Below are 14,570 nucleotides of genomic sequence, written 5' to 3'. Positions count from 1 at the left end.
TGCCTTGGTAAAGCGCTTTGAGATGTAACTTTTAAAGGCGCTATAGAAAAGAAAGTTTATTATTATTATTATTATTATTATTATTATTACACTTGTGTTCTCGTTTATGCATCTCCTTCTGAGAGAGACAGATCTAGATTCAGTTGTCGCAGAGATCAATATATCAAAAAAATAAAGAAATGATCAGATAGTGCTACATCCTTAATAACAATGAATGAAATGTTAAGACCCCTACTGATGATTAGATCCAGAGTGTGTCCGCCTTTGTGTGTGGGACCATGCACATGCTGAATCAGGTAAAAAAAAAAATTGAACCGTTATCATTTATTTTGTAGTTTTGTTTTCTGCATTATCTATGTAAATATTAAAATCCCCTGCAATTGCAAAACAGTCAAACTCTGAGGAAATTATTGATAACATTTCTGTGACCTCTTCAACAAAGGCTGGAGAGTATTTTGGAGGCCTGTAAATAATAATAAACAGAATGCGTGGAGCACCTTTCAGCACAATCCCTAGATATTCAAAAGACAAGTCATGACCAAATGACACTTGCTTGCATTGATAGACATCTTTAAATAGAGCAGCTACTCCCCCACCTCTCCTAATAGTCCTGCAAACACTCATGTAAGTGAAGTTAGGAGGGGCTGCTTCATTTAGGATTGTTGCACTGCAACTGTCTTCTAGCCATGTTTCATTTAGAAACATCAAATCCAGATGGTTTGTGGTTATAAAGTCATTGATTAGAAACGATTTATTTTTTAGTGAGCGAATGTTTAAAAGTGCTAACTTGATGTCAGTGCTTTGTGTCTTTACATCGATCTTAGTTTGATGCATAATAAGCCGCAGATTAGATGAGTTTGCCCTTCGGCTTGAGAAGGCCTTAGACTTTCTATTATGTGATAAAACTGAAATAGAGAAAGCTGTAGGCACACTGGGTTCCCGCTTGTTTTCTAACCATTTGTGAATGTTGCTGCTATTATAGCGGGGACCCGACACATATCACTGAGAGCTGCTATCAGTTGTTTTGGGTTCACCTTCAGCAGATAGAGGGTTTTGACCCTGGCTTTGTGGCACCGGTCGGAGAGCTCTCATAGGAACAGGGCCCACAGGCTTTGGTGGTTGGGGGGCCTGCCGTTTTTTTGTTGATATTTGCGGGCTAGCAGCGAATGAGTGGTAGAGTTTAGTCCCAGCATACACCAATTCCTCCATTTTCTGTGAGAAGCACAGAAGTGGAGATGCTGGAGAGAGGGATAATGTGGTGAGATGGGCTGTGTCTCTGGTGTTTCCGGTGGCTGTGATGCATTGTCCTGGCTTCCCTGGCTGTTTTCCAGAAAGTCGTCCTTGGGTGGTGAATCTTTTGTTAATGTTTTGGTACATCACAGTCTGTCTGTGAGGAGCTCTGTGGGCAGGGCTCAGCAGGGATAGTGTCCATGTGCAGTGCTTGTTTTGTCTGCATGGTGTTATCAGTGACCTTGTGGGATAAGTCAACAACATGATGACTCAGACCCGGTGTGTGTGTGCTGAATGGATTGACACACTCTGCTGAAGGATGATGGAGGGAGAAGTAGATGTTGTCCTTAAACACTCTAGCACCAAGTTTGTTTGGGTTGAGGCCATCCGGTTTAAACAGTTGTCTATGGCCCCAGAAAAGATTGAAGTTGTCAATGAAATTCACTCCTATTTTACTGCAAGATCTTTGTAGCCATGTGTTCAGCCCAAGCATCCGTGAAAACATATTTGTTCCACTTGCTGGGAGTGGTCCACTGATGAACGACTGAACTTTGAGTCTTTGAAGTGTTTCAAAGAGTTCACTGAAGTCCTTCTTAAGGAGTTCTGACTGCTCTTTCCGAATATCATTCTTTCCCACATGGATGATCAGTCTTGTGCTTCATCAGAATGTTCTTAAGTTCCTTGTTCACATCAGGATGCCGTCAGGATCAAAACTAACAAATATTGCTACTTATATGCAATCACATAATAATTGCTGTTAATGGTGTTCAGCAATAGCAATAGTTAGACATTATAGCGTTATTACAGCTTGAAAAAAACAATCCCATGTTGAGATGTAGTGGAAAATGTTTTTCATATGTTTTTATTATTTATTTTTTATTTTTTACAGAACAATAGTGAAGTTTCACAGCATGAAGATGGAGGAGATTCATAAAATCATCAGAGATTTATGGCAGAGCACGTACAGAGGACAAGGTCTGCCATGATTGGTTTCTTGACTTCATATTCTTTCTTTAAACACAAATATATTATTGTTTGCATGTCTCCTGATCTATCACAGACATTGAGTATGTGGAGATACGCTCTGATATGGATGAGAACACCTCCGCTGGCCTGAAAAGAAGGACCTATAACTATTGAGTGGTAATGGTCAAGGGACACTGCTTTGGACATGCGTGTACATTGCTGTGTATGACAAAAGGTCAAAAAGTCACTACATGCATCATGGGTTTCTCTAGAAAAATGCATAGTATGTTTGTGTGCTCTTACCACGCCATTGAAACTTTCTATTTTAAGGTCACGCTTAGAATCGTATGGAAGCATATGGGTGGCAATATTCAATTTGGAATGTATTATGCAAAATGACAATGCAATATGTAAAAAGGCAATGCATTTCTGTATTTACATTTACATTTTCTAATACATTTGTGCAACGTTTGGTGCAAAATGAAAATGAAAACTAAATTGCACACACTAGTTCTAATATGTAAAATTAATACTAATTTTAATGCTTTATAAGTTGCAAAATGAAAATGAAAATGTATTACAGAAATTATTAGATATGTATAACATGTTCAAGAAAAACTGTGGCAAAATTATCATTCAAATGCAATTTTTCTTAATTGCATTTACACTCACAGTCAAGACACTTACGATTGCATTTTCATTCAATGTCCCGCAAAGAATGTAGTAAAATTCAATGTGCACATTGAAAATGCATTCCGATCACGTCTCAGCTCTCTCCCGCCATGTCAATCACTGCATGAACAAGGCGGGGCTTGCAGAAGGTTAAGAGACTCAAGACTCAAGAAGAGGATTCAAGTGAGAGAACATGGACAAGACATATACGTTTTGATCATTTCGGTTTATGGCTTCAATATTTCATTCACACTTGTGGGCGGAGCTGAAATGCTGCTTTCATCTGATTGGTCGAATCGCTCCACCTTCAGCTCGGTCTTTTCATTCTTTTAGACAGAATAAGAGTCACTAATGTCTGAAACCACCGCTCACTGTTAATTAGCATAATAATTGAATCAGATGTAGCTGGCCACATAATTTGTGCTGCTGAGACCTGCAAATTATTTCTAGGTTGCAGTATTGTATGAATATTGTCCCACTGATAAATAAAGTGAAGTGGAAATAGAAATCAATAATAGACTGAATAGTTCCATGTCTGTAACATTTACCACTCTCATCTTTTAAGTTTTTTTTAAGGTATGTGTGTGTGACATTAATAAATAATTGTGAAAATTAATATAGTTACATTTCTTAAATAAATTAGTAATATTCGTTTTATTACATACTAAATTGAATGATGTTTCTCTTTTTAGTCAGTGCTCCTGTAGCCTACACTGAAAACAGAGAGTGTCCCTCTCGTAGCTGTAGACAGTAATGTTTTCTCTTGGTTCTGAATAAATGTGACTGACTTATATATGTTTTTTTCCTTGTCGTGACGTATTTTTGGACTGATGCAACTTATACTTAGGTGCAACTTACAGTCCGAAAAATACTGGTAACATTATTATTATTATTATTTATTATGAGAGTAATTGACAGACTAGAACTTCACCAAATTCAGCTCAGATCTTAAGACTCGTCTGACGCCAGACTTACCTTCCCAAAAAATCCTATTTAATTTTTTTTTTATAAATGTAACTATATTTATTTCCACTTCACTGTTATCCAAGGAGACAGAACTAGTTGCACTGTTTTTATCAGTGGGACAATATTTATACAATACTATAACCTAGAAATAATTTAATGGGGTCTCTTGCAAGTCGCAGCAGCACGAATTATGTGCCCAGCTACATCTGATTCAAATATTATGCTAATTAACAGTGAGCGGTGGTTTCAGACATTCAGTGACTCTTATTCTGCCTGAAAGAATGAAAAGACCGAGCTGAAGGTGGAGCGATTCGACCAGTCAGATGAAAGCAGCATTTCAGCTCCGCCCACAAGTGCGAATGAAATATTGAAACCATAAACCGAAATGATCAAAACGTATCTGTCTTGTCCATGTTCTCTTACTTGAATCCTCTTCTTGAGTCTTGAGTCTCTTGACCTTCTGCAAGCCCCGCCTTGTTCATGCAGTGATTGACATGGCGGGAGAGAGCTGAGACGTGATCGGCTTGGAATGCATTTTCAATGTGCACATTGAATTTGCTACATTCATTGCAGGACATTGAATGAAAATGCAATCGTTAGTGTAAAAATTGCATTTGAATGATAATTTTGCCACAGTTTTTGCTTGAACATGTTATACATATCTAATCATTTCTGTAATACATTTTCATTTTAATTTTGCAACTTATAAAGCTGTAAATTAGTATTCATTTTACATATTAAAACTAGTGTGTGAAATGGCAAATGAAAATTATGTAATTCAATTTTCATTTTCATTTTGCACCAAACGTTGCACAAATGTATTGGAAAATGTAAATGTAAATACAGAAATGCATTGCCATTTTACATATTGCATTGTCATTTTGCATATTACATTACAAATTTAATATTGCTACCCATATGCTTCCATAGAATCGCCCCTGGGTTCCCATTAAATGTAATGTACATAAAATAATTAATGCATATTTAATGAAAACATTATCTATGCAGTACACACACATTATCTGTTGACAAGGCTGTCGTTAGATTTTGGAGATAAGAAGAGGATGCTGACACTTCTTTCAGTCAAACCATACCTGGCTCGTGGTTTTATTGGTTGATAGATAAAACTGTTAGTAGATCGGAGTGTGTAACTGCAAAATGAAAGCAAAGTTGTTTATTAAGTTGTTTATTAATTCCAATAAAATGTTTATAATCTTTGGTTTACTGTGTGTTTGTCTGCAGGTTCTTGTCTCTCTCATAATACGGTTGGCTCTGGCTGCCTGAACTGTGGGATTCTGGTGCCTAGACAGAGAGACACAAACTGGTGGAGTAAGTTTTTATTAAAAAAAATAAATAAATAAGAAGAAGAAGAAGAAGAAGATGAAAATACAGCCAGCCTTTAAAAAGAAACTTAGTCTATTTACAACTGGATAGCTCCTCCTGTTCTCTTAATGTTGTACCTCTTCGATTTCTGCTGGAGATTTTAAGGACAGTTTAACCTTTTATTTTAACCATATTAATAAATATTAGGCACTGTTACCTCAATTTTAAAGCATGCAGCCTTGATCCTTATAGCCTTGATAGATACCGCCCCATTTTAAAACTTTCTTTTTTTTATCTAAGTCTTGTACAATGTGGTATTTCCTCAACTGAATGCTTATCTCAATACTAATAATTTGTTAGACAAGTATCAGCTGGGTCTTAGGAGGCATCATAGTACGGAGTCAGCCTTGTAAAAGGTGTTGAATGATCTTTTAGTAGCAGCAGATTTTGAACAGTCTTCCACTCTAGTCTTTTTAGAACTAAGTGTGCCGTGTGACACTATTGCCAATGCAATTCTACTTGAAAGATAAACTAATTGTGTAGGTATTCAAGGACCTGCACTAGAGTGGTTTAAATCTTACCTCTTTGACAGATAATTTTCTGTTAAACTGTGGAGTGCCACAAGGTCTTATTTTAGGGCCGTTGTTGACCTCATTATACCTGCTTCCTTTGGGGCATATTTTTCTAAAGTAAAATATTCCATATAATTTTTACGCTCACGATACTCAGGTTTACGTTCCATTAAACTAAAAGAATAACTATAACATACTCTTTCTGCTTAACTGCCTGACTGAGGTTAGATCCTGGCTGGCTGATAATTTTAAAACTGAATAAATACAAATCTGAGATCATAGTTTTTGTCCCAATGGCCTCTATTAATATGATCAACAATAAATTAGGCCTGCTATCTGCTCATTTTAATGGACATGTAAAAAACGTAGGCGTGATTGTTGATGACGAACTAAAGTTTGATAAGCAAATCAGCACTGTTGTAAAAAAAAAAAACTGTTTTTATCATCTTAGATCCATTGCGAATTTGAAAACCTTTTTAATGGCAAAGAAATTAAGAATGCTCTGTGATTCATGCTTTTGTCACTGCTAGGCTCGATAACTGTAATTCGTACCTTGGTGTGTCTAAATCTTCTTTATCTTTTCTGCAATCTGGTTCAGAATGCCACTGCCGGGTTCCTTTCTGGAAAGAAAAATAGGGACCATATTTCACAGATTCTTGCTTCATTACACTGGCTGCCATTTGAATTTCACATCAATTTTAAGGTGTTACTGTTTGTTTATAAAGGATTACATGGTCAAGCTCCTGAATATTTTACAGATCTTCTTTTACCTAGAAATTGCTCTAGAGCATTAGGATGTTTTAATAGTATGATGCTCTCTGTGCCTCGATCTCATCTTAATTAAAAGGAGCTTTTTTCGATTGCTGCCCCTAGATTGTTGGGTGATTTACAAGCATATATTAGGCTGACTCCAGATATTGGAAGTTTTAAATCTCATTTTAAGACTTAACTTTTTTCTTTAGCATTTTAATTTGCTGCTATTTTATGTTTTATCTTATTGGAGTAGGCTATTGTGGACGGTTTTATCAAATTTTTTACTTTAAATCTTTGAACATTTCATGCTGAATGTATCTGTTTTGTGAAGTTATGCTTTAACTCTACAGCACTTTGGTCAGCACTTGCCATTTTAAATGTGCTTTAGAAATAAATTTGCCTTGCCTTGCCTTGAGGAACATGACAAACAATTATTACTTTTGGTTTCTTTGCAGGATAATTAAGAGTCGTTCTCGCCAACGCAACTTCCAGCTCCTTGTTATCACCCACGATGAGGATTTTGTGGAGCTCCTGGGACGATCCAACTATGTTGAGAATTTCTACAGGATCAGGAAGAACCAGGACCAGTGCTCAGAGATCACAAAGTGTAACATTAACACTCTTAACTCCTACCTGCACTGATGCATCAGATCAGATGAGAGAAGAAAGACTGTTAGTCTACAGAGGTGATGGAATCAGTTCAGTTCTTGTTCAGACGGTTGTGAAGCATGATTAAAACAAGGTTTATCAGCCTCCCTGCATCTACCTACTAAAAGTGTATGTTGGCCTTCTTGAACACTTAGTTGACTTCTTTCAGAAATATATATATATTGTCACGGGAGGAGCACAAGACAGACACAGTGGGCGTGGCGTCAGGCCTCGGAGAGGCTTTTATTAACAGAAATCATAAAATAACAGGGAATAAAAGTGGCAAAAGGGGGAAAGTGTCCAAAATAACAGGGGATCTGGTGTCCTCGTTGTGCTGCGGGGTTCATGTGGGTCGGGCAGTGTTCATTGAGGAAGGGTCCAGGCAAGGGGCGGAGTCCGGCGGCCGCACGCGCTCCCCTCCTAGGTCCGGGGGCGCGAGGGGCGGCGGCTTCTCCTAGCGGCCGCGTCTCTCTCGTTGGCCGCGGCGCTGGTAGGGGATGGACGGCCCGGCATCCTGGCCCGTCGGCCGTGTAAACGGGTGCGGTTCTCCTCCGGATCGCGGGTCCGGCAGCTCACGTCTTGGTGGCGCGGGAGTCCCTCAACGCTCCCTTCCTGGACCCACGAGGACACCAGCGTGCATGCACGGGGAAGAGACCGGTCTCCTGAGGAGAGGCGCGTTGGGCTTTTAAACAGCGGCGGTAATGAGGCTCCACTTCCTTCCGCCAGCCCTCCCCATCACACGCCGCCAGCCCTGACTCGTCCAGCGCCCCTCCTCTCACACACCCACTCCAGTCGGGAGCCTGGTGAAGGGCGGCGATTTAGGACGGGGTATATATATATATATATATATATATATATATATATATATATATATATATATATATATATATATATATATATATATATATATATATACATTAAAAGAAATCTGATTCTAATTTATTTTATTTCATGATTTGTTATGTTGTCATCAAAAAGTATTTGGACTAGTGCTGCCGATCGATTTAAAATAATAATCCATCATAATTAAACAAATTAATCACATTCCATTTTTAATTAATGTAAAACAATATTCACAAAAATCCAAACCATATTTAAATCTCTTTAGCCCTGGCACCAAACACATTATATAAAAAAATATATAATTTAGGGGAAATACATAGCTACTTTAAGATGTGCAAAAACAGATGCTTTGTTAATTAAATTATTATTATTATTATTATTATTTAATACATCTATTTAAACAGCAAATATTAATTTCAACCCTAAATTGGATACTTTAAAAATATTATCTTCACATAATTTATCAAAAGATCAACCCAAGTTACATTTACTTTAAAGAAATAATCTAGTGTTTTGCAATAGGTTTTGAATGAAAAATATTAACATATAATGTGATGAATTATTTAAATATTGTCTTTTTTAATTAATGTTTAGTGTCAGATGTTCATGAAACATGTCCATAGTTAAAGAAATGAAATTCATATGTGGTTATTCTACTAGGATCATGCAAATTTGCTACAAAAGCTATTAGTATTATTTGATTTTGCAGTATTGAAACTTATTTGTAAAAGCAAGCAAACAGTGAAGATTTAGCCTTCAGCACCCCATCTAGAGGTGTGATACCCAAAATCATTAAGATCTTTCTTGGCGGTTTGTCAGTGTCAGTTCCAGGAAATCAGGACAATATGACAAATCATCAACTTCATCTCAATCAAGATATTTTGTGAGTGCGCCGTTACCAGCCAATGAACGAAGATTAGCTTACCATGCAAAAAGGAAGCTTGGTAGCCAGGTCTTGTCTTTCTGAGAGTATATATACAGCATTCAGCAGTGGAGGAATCAGGTCCCTCTAGATTCAGACAACCAAAGCCTTGAGAAACCCAAGAAGACAGACAAAATGAAGACTATACTACTGCTCGCTTTCACTGTCTTGGTCTCCAGCGTTCCTATGGAAAAGAGCATTAAGAAATTATTGGGAGAGCTTATTGATGAGCTAAACAGTGAAGTGAAAAGATTGTCAGAGAATGAGGTAAAGTTAAACAAATTGTATTAACTATAGTAACTGTAGTAATCCAAAACACTCTAAACTTTAATATACAAAGTAGAACGTGATTACAACATTTAATTTACCTGTTATTTCTAGAAAAATGAAATCTACGTGACAGAAGTGCAAATGAATAACTGTAAGGTGAGATTATACACACAAATTGTCTTGTTGTCTTTTCAGTGCTTTATTGGGTTTGTTCACTTTTGTGGCTCTCATATGTGGTAACATTTGAGGCTGAAGAAAAAAATATATTTCCTGCTGTGAATTTTAAATTTCTGACAGCTCTTTAAAGTGTTTTTTATTTTTTTGTAAAAATTTATTTATATAAATTTATTTATTTATTTTTATATATATATATATATATATATATATATATATATATATATATATATATATATATATATATATATATATATATATATATATATATATTATATATAATTTTTAATTTGTTAATGCTAAAAATCAGAATTAAAAAATTTTGAGGATTCAAGCCCTGGTTTTACATGTGATTTCATTATCTTTGCAGGGTGTGTTTTTCTGCCAGGCTGAACAAGAACTGTTAAAGGAGGTTTCTGGACGGTCTGGTGCCGAATTTGACCATTTCCGTACTGACAAGAAACTAATGAAGAATTTACACAAGTATAACCAGTGCCATGGGGTAAGTTGAACTCAGGAACTTGATGTTTTCTCTATATGATACCACTGTCTTATTTGAGTAGAATAACCATAACATTTACTTTATTTCAGGAAACCTGCAAACCTGCTCATGAAGACCAAGAAATGACTCTGCTTGATTTCTTGAAAAATCTCTTGACATGTGCTAAGAGTGTGGCCTAAGGATCAAAATTATTATATTTTTTTTACATTGTCTGTAGAAGTATGTAATTTTGTACCTGAAATAAATTTGCATAAAAATAAGTTTTCAATCTTAAATATGGTCTGATGTTTTACAGTACACATTTTGTGCAGTATTTCCGTGAAGAGACCGAAAATAACTTTTCAGTGAAGCGGTGAGTGTGCACAAACATACAATGCATTTTTAGAGAGAAAACCCATGATGTATAGCGCATGTCAAACATCTGTCCTGCAGAGTGTAGCTCCAAAACACCTGTCTGGAAGTTTCTAGTAATCCTCAGGACCTTGATTAGTTGGTTCAGGAGTGTTTAAATAGGACTGGAGATGAACTCTGCTGGACAGTGGCTCCACTGATGTAGTAGCTTCTTGACCTTTTGTCCAGCACTGTAGTGTCCACACACGTCTCCTTTAACCATTACCACTTTATAGTTGTAGGTCCTTATTTTCGTTAACCTCCGGAAGTGAATAACATATGTTGTATTAGTTTTGTTATTTATTTAAGTGCATTAATCAGCAAATGTTAATCACAGATATTAACATAATTTTTCCAGCTCAATTTGAATATTAAAAATATATGATAGCTTTAGATAATATATCAAAAGATCAAACCTAGTTGTAAGTTCATTTTAAACATTAGTTTAGGTAATAAGCATCTTTTTCATTATACAGTAAAATGCTGTTGTTTTACAGATATTTGCTGTAATTTGTTTTACCATTAATTAGCAATTACATCAAAATTATGTTTTTTAAAAGCAATTCATACTATTTTTACAGGTTAAAAAAATATTTTTACATAAAATTAGTGTACAATTTTTATTATTTTCCTGTTCATGACAGAAATTAATGTAAAATTACATAAATCAGTAAATTTAAAGTGTTTTCAATGTATCCCCCTTCATAATGTTCCCTTCCAGGAATTACTTTTATAAGAATGGTTAAACTATATAACCATTATATATGGTCTATAATATATTGCTACCAAGTATGTATTTGCTTATATATAAATGTGTGTGACTGTAACTTCTGTTGCCTTCAGAGAATGATTTGTAATTTTTATATCTTTCACATCTACTGCAGTCCGGTTCACCACACTCAAAAAAATGACTCTTTAAACTTACTTAAGTCAATTATGGACAGTGGTTCCACACAACCAAATTGTGTTTTGAAAACATTAATGAATTTCTTTGAATCTATACAAACTCCTTGTGTTGTTACAACACAACTGAATGAGGTAGAATCTATGTGAAATAGTAATGTCCAACCAACTCAATTTATTCACTTTGCTTCAACTTAAACCGGTTAAGTTAACTCAACATGTTCTGGTTTATTACAATCTAGCCAAATTTGTTTCACTCTATCAACACAAGGAGGTTTGTTTCAAATTACTCATTTCAATTATGGACAGTGGTTCCACACAATTAGTTCTAGTTACTTTAACACAATATTTTCTATTTAAAGTTACCCCCTTCAACAAAGCATTTTTTTTTTTTTTAATTTACATGAAAAAAAAGTCAGTCATTCATCTTCTTATGGGAAATCCATTCAAGCAGTCAAGATGGGATTCTAACAAACATTACAGTGGGAAATGGTACACACATCTGGACCCTGTATGGTAAACAACACAACTGGAATGTTCCCAGACCCAGAAACATTGTAAGGACATCAGTAAAACAGCCCACGTGACATCAGTGGTTCAACTATAGTTTTACAAAGCTACAAGACTACTTTTTTTTGCAAACAAAATCAAAACAGCGACTTTATTCAACAATTATTCTCCAAATCGCATCTTCCACCATTATCAACAGCACGTAAATAATTAATGCGCATGGTGCTGCTGACCTAGAACACGCATGCGCTGAGCCTTGATTACATGCAGAGGAAAGCAATGTTCATGCCTCTTGTTACTGTCCATAATGGCGGCATATGTGATTTGTAGAAGAATTGTTAAATAAAATCGCTATTTTTGTTTTCTTTGTACAAAAAATGTCTTGTAGCTTTGTAAAAGTGTGGTTGAAGCATTGATGTCACATGAACTGTTTTACTGATGTCCTTACTATGACTCTGGGAACATTTCAGTTGCATTGCAGCCTTTATGGAGGTTCAGAAATCTCTCGCATTTTCATAAAAATATTAGGGATGCATCGGTTGACACCGCCATCAATCGGAAACCGGACGTTTTTTGCTTAAAATACGCGATTGGTAATCAGCCGGTCTTTGGCCTTTTTTCGGCCGATTTTTCCGGAAGTGCGTCCGCGTGCTCAGACTAAATCTACATGAGGGTGAGTAATTAATGACATGTTTATTTTTGGGTGATCTAGCCATTTAAACACACCTGAACCAGCTAATCAAGGTTCTTGGGAATTTTAAAACAATAAAGTATTACCTGAAGTTCCAGCCAGGCAGGTGTGTTAGAGCTGAACTCCACACAACACTGGCTTTCCTAGATCAGAACTGGACACCCCTGCCTTGCATCAAAATGAATGGTTTTTGGGAGGCGAATGCATTCATAATCTGTCAGTTTATAGTAGTACCACATATTTTGTATTTATTGTATTAAGAAACCTAATCTTATTCTATCTGTCTTTTGTCAATTTCCAGTGGCCAGTGAGAGAATAATGTTTTAATACAAGGTTGTGTTGAGTGCAGTTGTTCTTACCTGTGTAGTGGGCACCAAGAGGGTTTCAGTATTTGTCCAAGGACTCTTCTTCAGTATGCAAACATCTTCATAAGTTTTGTAGTGCGGATCCAGTTTGGCAAAGATTGTTGATTCTGATGGGCCTAAGGTAATTCTGGATGTCTCAAATTCGGCTCAAATCTGTAAACACATGAAGTGCAATAAAAAAATTTAAAAAAATGTTTAACAGCAAAAACCAATTCAATTATTAAAATATTAAATGATTTATTTGTGTGAGTTATGACTAGTGTCATGTTTACCATTCCAAAAAGGAGGACCTGATTACATATCTGGAGCATTTGTATAATGGGAACAGCTCAGAGTAGTGTCCGGTTTAAAGTCATTGTATGACCACAACACCATGTTCATAAACAAAGCTTCAAATACTTTCACTGTGCTGAGCCAGGGGTCTCCAAACTCGGTCATCATCTCATGGTTAGACATTTATTGATTATTTAGCTTTTGCAATTAGTTAAAATATACATATTCTAACAAATAAAGGTAATTACTTCCACTTTTGAAAGTCATTATTTATTACTAGTATACAATTAATTTATACAAATAAATATATTTTGCACAAAAAATGAGATAAGAGAGAAACTCCTATTCGCCATTTGATTAGTTATATGAGGAAGTAGCTGAATGACGAATCATTCTGTCTCTTAACATCTCTTATTGTAAGCGATATATATAACAAAGTAAAGGTAAGTGATAGGACGTTTTATTTTTGGATAAACATTTTACTAATAAATACAATCTCTCTTAAAATACCTTATTGGGTTATGATATTTAAAACAGTTTGGTTTGATCTAGCGCGGAACTAAAACTTTAATGAAATATTTCCCCCAATTCTAAAATAAATTTTATGATTAGCTAGCTCCACACTGGAGAGCTGCTTTATAACAGGAAATCAAGTTATAATTCTAGCGACACTGACTCTGTATTTTCATGTTTAATATTGAAAAGCTTTCTATTGCATATTGAAAAGCTATCTATTGCATAAGGACTGATAAATAAACGTGACTGGACTTTTCTTTACTGGAGTGCCTGGACTCTGGAGAACCTCAGAGTTCGTGCAAACATTCACATCGCTGTAATCAAATATGTTCTTAAGAGCAGCTTTTACATCGCGGTCAGTTTTTGTTCAGTTCATGCAGTTATTGAGAGGAAGACGTGCAGTATATATTTACATATTCATCCAAGGTTCTGGTCAAACTGCATTATTTGAGACTTTCACATTAGGCATACCAGATCAAACCACTAACGTTACTCAAAAACATTTGCTGGCTTTTTTTTTTAATCGTCGACGTTGTCGAGTAATTGTTTCAGCCCTAGCTGAATATATATATGAATATAACGTTACTCAAGTCAATACTTTACAGAGAGTCGTGCGCTTTCACATCTCCCAACCGCTCAAAATCATCTATTAACGGTGCAGTAAACCGATTACACAATACAAGACTTCAAAACAAAAGCACCCCAAAACAGGAACTCTAAGAGAAATTAAAGACTTTGACTTAACACAAGAAAAACTTTAGATTTTCTTACCTGACTGGTACCTCTTGCTCTCCTTCTCGCCTTCATCAAATGCGTTGGAAAATGTCACTTCCGGTTTTTTTATTATTACGAAATTAAACACTTTACGTTAGTTTAACGATTGATAATTAAGTAAAATTGAAAATGAAACAGTTTAAGTTGATTAAGCACAATACAATTGTGTTTTGGTGGAAAACTAAATATATTTGTGTCTTTTTAACAAAACTCTGTGTAAAACGAACAGTGCCACAAATCCATTTTTTTGAGTGCATGTTCACTCGGAATAAATCACTTCACATTGCTGGGCACTGGTAATGAAATT

The sequence above is a fragment of the Carassius auratus genome, chromosome 21 (assembly GCF_003368295.1).
Source record: "Carassius auratus strain Wakin chromosome 21, ASM336829v1, whole genome shotgun sequence".
Classification (NCBI taxonomy): domain Eukaryota; kingdom Metazoa; phylum Chordata; class Actinopteri; order Cypriniformes; family Cyprinidae; genus Carassius; species Carassius auratus.
The sequence above is the reverse complement of the archived record's forward strand: the minus strand, read 5'-3'. Positions refer to the sequence as shown.